This window comes from Salvelinus sp. IW2-2015, linkage group LG13 (assembly GCF_002910315.2).
Source record: "Salvelinus sp. IW2-2015 linkage group LG13, ASM291031v2, whole genome shotgun sequence".
Taxonomy (NCBI): Eukaryota; Metazoa; Chordata; class Actinopteri; order Salmoniformes; family Salmonidae; genus Salvelinus; species Salvelinus sp. IW2-2015.
This window is the reverse complement of record NC_036853.1, coordinates 41,135,355-41,142,359: the sequence shown is the minus strand read 5'-3', so window position 1 is coordinate 41,142,359 and position 7,005 is coordinate 41,135,355.

Here is a 7,005-nt window from a genome sequence, read left to right as displayed (position 1 = left end):
GTAAAGGGATAAAAGAAATTACATAAAGATAATGAATGAGTGATGGTACAGAACGGCATAGGCAAGATGCAGTAGATGGTATAGAGTACAGTATATACATATGAGATGAGGACTGTAGGGTATGTAAACATAAAAGTGGCATAGTTTAAAGTGGCTAGTGATACATGTATTACATAAAGATGGCAAGATGCAGTAGATGATTATAGAGTACAGTATATACATATACATGTAGATGATAATGTAGGGTATGTAAACATTATATTAAGTGGCATTGTTTAAAGTGGCTAGTGATACATTTTTACATACATTTCCATCAATTCCCATTATTAAAGTGGCGGAGTTGAGTCAGTATGTTGGCAGCGGCCGCTAAATGTTAGTGGGGCTGTTTAACAGTCTGATGGCCTTGAGATAGAACTGTTTTTCAGTCTCTCGGTCCCTGCTTTGATGCACCTGTACTGACCTCGCCTTCTGGATGATAGCGGGGTGATCTTTATGGCCTTCCTGTGACGTCGGGTGGTGTAGGTGTCCTGTGAGGGCAGGTAGTTTGCCCCCGGTGATGCGTTCTGCAGACCTCACTACCCTCGGAGAGCCTTACGGTTGTGGGCGGAGCAGTTTGCGTACCAGGCGTGACACAGCCCGACAGGATGCTCTCGATTGTGCATCTGTAGAAGTTTGTGAGTGCTTTGGTGACAAGCCGAATTTCTTCAGCCTCCTGAGTGAAGAGGCGCTGCTGCGCCTTCTTCACAACGCTGTCTGTGTGGGTGGACCAATTCAGTTTGTCCGTGATGTGTACACCGAGGAACTTAAAACTTTCCACCTTCTCCACTACTGTCCCGTCGATGTGGATAGGGGGTGCTCCCTCTGCTGTTTCCTGAAGTCCACAATCATCTCCTTTGTTTTGTTGACGTTGAGTGTGAGGTTATTTTCCTGACACCACACTCCGAGGGCCCTCACCTCCTCCCTGTAGGCCGTCTCGTCGTTGTTGGTAATCAAGCCTACCACTGTAGTGTCATCCGCAAACTTGATGATTGAGTTGGAGGCGTGCATGGCCACGCAGTCGTGGGTGAACAGGGAGTACAGGAGAGGGCTCAGAACGCACCCTTGTGGGCCCCATGTTGAGGATCAGCGTGGAGATATTGTTACCTACCTCACCACCTGGGGGCGCCCGTCAGAAGTCCAGGACCCAGTTGCACAGGGCGGGTCAGACCCAGGGTCTCGAGCTTTGATGACGAGTTTGGAGGTACATGTAAATTGCTGAGCTGTAGTCGATGAACAGCATTCTCACATGGGTATCCTCTTGTCCAGATGGGTTAGGGGCAGTTGCAGTTGTGGTTGCGATTGCGTCACGTCTGCTGGACCTATTGGCGGTAAGACAAATTGCCTTAGGTCTAGACTTGTGTGTATAAGGTAGTAGTTGTGGAATTGTTAGGTTAGATTACTTGTTGGTTATTACTGCATTGTCGGAACTAGAAGCACAAGCATTTCGCTACACTCGCATTAACATCTGCTAACCATGTGTATGTGACAAATAAATTTGATTTGATTTGATTATTGACTGAACACTTTTCCACTTTGACATTATGGGGCATTGTGTGTAGGCCAGTGACACAAAATCTCAATGTAATTCATTTTAAATTCAGACTGTAACACAACAAAATGTTGAACAAGTCAAGGGGTGGGAATACTTTCTGAAAGCACTCTATATGACATTACAAATGTTAAAATGATACAAAACTGTAAATGATAGAAAACCCTCACTCTGGTTGGTTTCAAATACTAGCGTTAGGTAAAATTACTCTTCAGAAAACCTTCTATTCTATTTTATCTGCAGATAGACTCAGACTGTAGACGTCTTAGAGAACACTGTAACCATATTAGAAAAACAACTATTGGCTTAGCTAGCTCGACATACGAGAAATACATTAATTATATACATTAATCATAATAACGGTGGTTTCAGATACTACAGCTAACGTTAACTTACTATTCTGAAATTATTATCCTGTCTGACCTGCAGATGCATGACTTTAGGCCTACTTGATGTTGTGGCTATAACTGCACATAGGCTTTATGTGATTTCATGCATGTCCAATGAATCAGAACGACAGCTGGCTAGCTAGCTAGCTACATGTATATGAGATATTATCTAGCAAACAGACAATCAAAAAATGTGTATTGAAATTTACCAAGGTCTCGCTTCACCATATCTCTGCAGCAGCTTGCTCTCACATCATCTTGACACAACACAGACAGATGTACATGTTACAGGTACCAGTTTTGTGACTGGTGCAGCAGATAATAGTTCCTGTAACACAGGGAAAATTATGAAACAGGAGAACGTGGCTTCTCTTTCAAAGGTTCTCTCAATTATGAGAATACACAGGTGCAGGATCACATATAGTCCCAGTGCGAAGCGAACACGTTTCACTGCCCCCTACTGGCCAACAGTAGTATAAACGCATTGCAATGGCGAGACCTTGGAGTACTGACATTTTAGTAAAAGCATTCTTCCCCAATACAAAGAACAATATAGAAACACAAATGTGACCATACCTTTTGTGTGCATCACACACTACGTGACACAAATAAAATTGACTCCTTTTTCGTCAATCAACAGATGTAGTGTATGTATACGACATGTAAGGTGCAAGTGAATAGGGTGGAGGAATGCAGTAAGGTGTTTCCCATACTGGTAAGTACGGCGCACTGTATGTTACACTGAGTGTGTTAACTGTAGGGTGGGATTGCATTGAAGTTTGACCGAGTGTCTCATATGTGAACATTAGCTTTGGTCTTCTATCTCTAGTGTACCGCGTACTCTCAGTGTGCACATCAACTACAGGGGGGATCCTGGGTCTCTCTTCCTGCTCATGTTTGTGATGCTCCTCGTGCTCATTCTCAGGCTCTGGTTCATATCGATCAGGTAAGTGTTCATTCTCAGGTTGTCTTTGTTCTTCCATTACAGGTACTGGAACTGTATCAGGTAGGTACTCATTTGCAGGCTGTCTTTCCTCTTCCCTTACAGGTACTCGGACTGTATCTCTTTGTATCATGGGAGGTCTTGCAGGTACCTGGATTAGAGATCTTTGTTCTGGCCTAGTCACAGGTCTCCTTAACCAATAGTCTCCTGTCCATTCATCATCCGAGTCAGATGTGTCCCCGTTGTGAGTGTGTTCTTCCACATCACTGACTCTTGATTGTCTGTTTCTCTGCATAGATCGCTTCTCCAGTGCTGGTTTTGTTGGACGTAGTGGTGGAGGTTCAACCAGTAAGTTGAACCACAAGTTTTGGTGCAGTGTTCTGAATTTACCCCTGTCTCCAACCTCGGGATGAACTATATATACCGGATTGTCTGCAAACTGTTCCTTCACTATGTAGATCACTTTCTCCCAATATGATCTTAGCTTCCTGGGCCCTCCCTGCTCACTGAGGTTCCTAACCAAAACTCGGTCTCCAGGTTGCAGAACTACCCCTTTCATCTTCTGGTCATAGTAGGATTTGCCTCTAGCACTTGACTGCTTGCTGTTCTCGTTTACGATCTGATATGCCTCAGTTATTCTTCCCGCCCAATCTTCTGCATATCTCTTGTGTGTGACTGTGTCTCTCTCTCCCAGCAAGCCAAACAACAAGTTTACTGGAAGGCGTGGATGATGACCGTAGAGCAGATAGTAGGGTGAGTAACTAGTGGACTCATGTCGGGTGCAGTTGTATGCGTGTACAATTTGCGGAAGATGGTCCTTCCATCTCTCCTTCTCTTTGTCTGCCAGCGTTCACAACATCTGTAGCAAGGTGCGATTAAATCTCTCAGCTGGGTTACCTTGGGGATGGTATGGTGATGTTCAGGAATGGCCAACCTCCGACAGCTGCTGGAGTGTATGAAACAGCTCATTCTCAAACTTCCGACCCTGATCATGATGCAGTTTCAAGGGGTATCCCAATCAGGGTAAGAAGTCATTAAAGATACGCTCTGCTGCAGTCAGTCCAGACTTGTTCTTTGTCAGGTAAGCTTGAACAAATCTTGTAAAATTATCAACCACCACCAGGATGTACTCATAACCTCCTCGGCTGGTCTTCAGATGTAAGTAATCAATACAGATGAGGGGTGAGCTAGATGTGATGCTACCCATAGGTGCTCGCTTCATGCATGGCGGGTTTCTTCTGTTTTATGCACAGACATTTCCTTGTGACATAGTTCTCTATTTCCTTCTTCATATATGGCCAGTAGAACCTCTCTCTCGCAAGGTAGAGTACTATTTTGGTACCAACGTGTCCCATGTCATCATGGAGATGTTTAAGGGCTACCGGTCTGTACTTTACAGGAAGGATGAGCTGTAGTCTTTTATTGGTCCGTCTATATAGGAGCCCATTGTCCAGGTGCAGTTTGCTCCACTCGTCTTCCTTGTGACCCCATTCACCGCTTTTCTCATTTCATCAGTAACTACTGTAGCAGTCTCCTTAAGTTCTACATTCTCTCCAAGGCTGGGTCTTCACGCTGTGCTTTCAACAGCTCATCATGACCTATCATTGGCAGAAGTGCACTGGGCTGTTGACTGGAGTCTACGGAGGAGATGTGGAGTGCAGCGATCCAGGCCACATCCTTCCTTTGGGCCGCTTGGCTCCCTTCCCAAGTTGCACGCACAATGTCCTGCTCCTCAGTGCATTCTGTCACATATTGGTTGATGTCCATGGGGATACGAGACAATGTATCCGCATCTATATTTATCTTTCCAGGCCTGTACTTAATGTTGAACCGGAAATCTGACAGTTCTCCAACCCAGTGGTGGCCGACAGCATTAAGCTTTGCGGTGCTCATGACGTAGGTTAGGGGGTTGTTATCTGTATAAATGGTGAAGTGGGGGTGTAAAATAGGTAGTCCTTAAACTTTTCACGCACTGCCCATTTTAGAGCAAGCTTTCCGCTCTGCAAATTGTAGTTCCTCTCAGCTGGTGTCAATGTTCTTGATCCATACCCAATGACTCTCAACTTCCCATCCTGCTGCTGATAAAGGACAGCTCCAAGGCCCTTCTCTGAAGCATCAGTTTGCAGTACAAGTGGTAAGTCAAAGTTAGGGTATGCTAATACAGGTGGGTTCACAAGCATGTCAACGAGTCGTTCAAGTGTGCTCTGGTGTTCGCCTGTCCAATCCACAGTGGTCCTGGAGGACAGCTGGGGGCCTTTGGTCTTTTCTCTGCACGGCTGGACTTTGGCATTCCAGATTTCACTTGGAGCAGCTCATAGCTGTTTGGCTATTCGACAAAAGTCCTGGACGTATGATCTGTAGTAGCTGAGGTAACCAAGGATCCTCCTGACGCTACCCACTGTCTGTGGTGTCTTGGTTTTCAGGGACAGCACAGCTTTCAGGTCCTTAGGGTCAATCCTCACCCCATGTACCAGGTATCCAGGCAGAAGAGTTCGCACTTCTCTGGACGGAGTTTCACTCCATGATGTTGGAGAGCCTTGTTGACTTTACGGATTCCGTCCACAAGCTAGTCAAAGGACAATGTCCAGGTATGGAATACAGCATTGGTCCCTGAGGGAGCTCAGCATCTCCTCCATGCGAGACCTTGGAGGACTGACATTTCAGTAAAAGCATTCTTCCCCAATACAAAGAAACAATACATAAACACAAATGTGACCATACATTTTGTGTGATTCACATACACATACGATCTTGCTTCCATCCAGCCACAAGAGCATTAGCGAGGTCGGGCACTGATGTTGGGTGCTTAGGCCAGGCTCGCAGTCGGCATTTAAATACATCCCAAAGGTGTTCTATGGAGTTGAGTTCAGGGCTTCGTGCAGGCAAGTCAAGTTCTTCCACACCGATCTCGACAAACCATTTATGTATGGACCTCGCTTTGTGCACGGGGGCATTGTCATGCTGAAACAGGAAAGGGCCTTCCCCAAACTGTTGCCACAAAGTTGGAAGCACAGATTCGTCTACAATGTAATTGTTTACTGTGTAATACTAATTCGCTAGCTAGCTAAATAACTGATTTTAGCTCTCTGGCAGCTAACATGTTCCTGATGTGTTCAACAACTTTAGCTAAATAGTAATTACATATTAATACCTAACATCACATTTTGATAATATGCACCAAGTGGAGAACAACTTTGCGACAAATAAAATAACATTTGATTAATTGTTCAGCAGTCTTATGGCTGGGGGGAACAACCTGTTAAGGAGCCTTTTGGACCTAGACTTGGCCCTCCGGTACCGCTTGCCCTGCGGTAGCAGAGAGAAAAGTCTATGACTTGGGTGACTGGAGTCTTTGACAATTTGTAGGGCCTTCTTCTGACACCGCCTAGTAAATAGGTCCTGGATGGCAGGAAGCTTAGCCCCAGTGATGTACTGGGCCGTAAGCACTACCCTCTGTAGAGCCTTGCGGTCGGATGCCGAGCAGTTGCCATACCAGGCAGTGATGCAACTGGGCAGGATGCTCTCAATGGTGCAGCTGGAGAACTTTTTGAGGATCTGGGGATCTATGCCAAATATTTTCAGTCTCCTGAGGAGGAAAAGGTGTTGTCGTGCCTTCTTCATGACTATCTTGGTGTGTTTGGACCGTGATAGTTTGTTGATGATGTGGACACCAATGAACTTGAAACTCTCCCTCTCCACTGCAGCCCCTGTCGAGGAGAATGGCCCTCCTTTTCCACGATCAGCTCCTTTGTCTTGCTCACGTTGAGGGAGAAGTTGTTGTACTGGCACCACACTGCCAGATCTCTGACCTCCTCCCTATAGGCTGACTCATCATTGTCGGTGATTGCCTACCACTGTTGTGTCGTCAGCAAACTTAATGATGGTTTTGGAGTCGATCGTGGGTGAACAGGGAGTACAGGTGGGAACAAAGCACTTCATGGCTACAGACATGAGTGCTACAGGGCGGTAATCATTTAGGCAGGTTACCTTCGCTTTCTTGGGCACAGGAACTATGGTGTTCTGCTTGAAACAGGTAGGTATTACAGACTCAGTCAGGGAGAGGTTGAAAATGTCAGTGAAGTCAC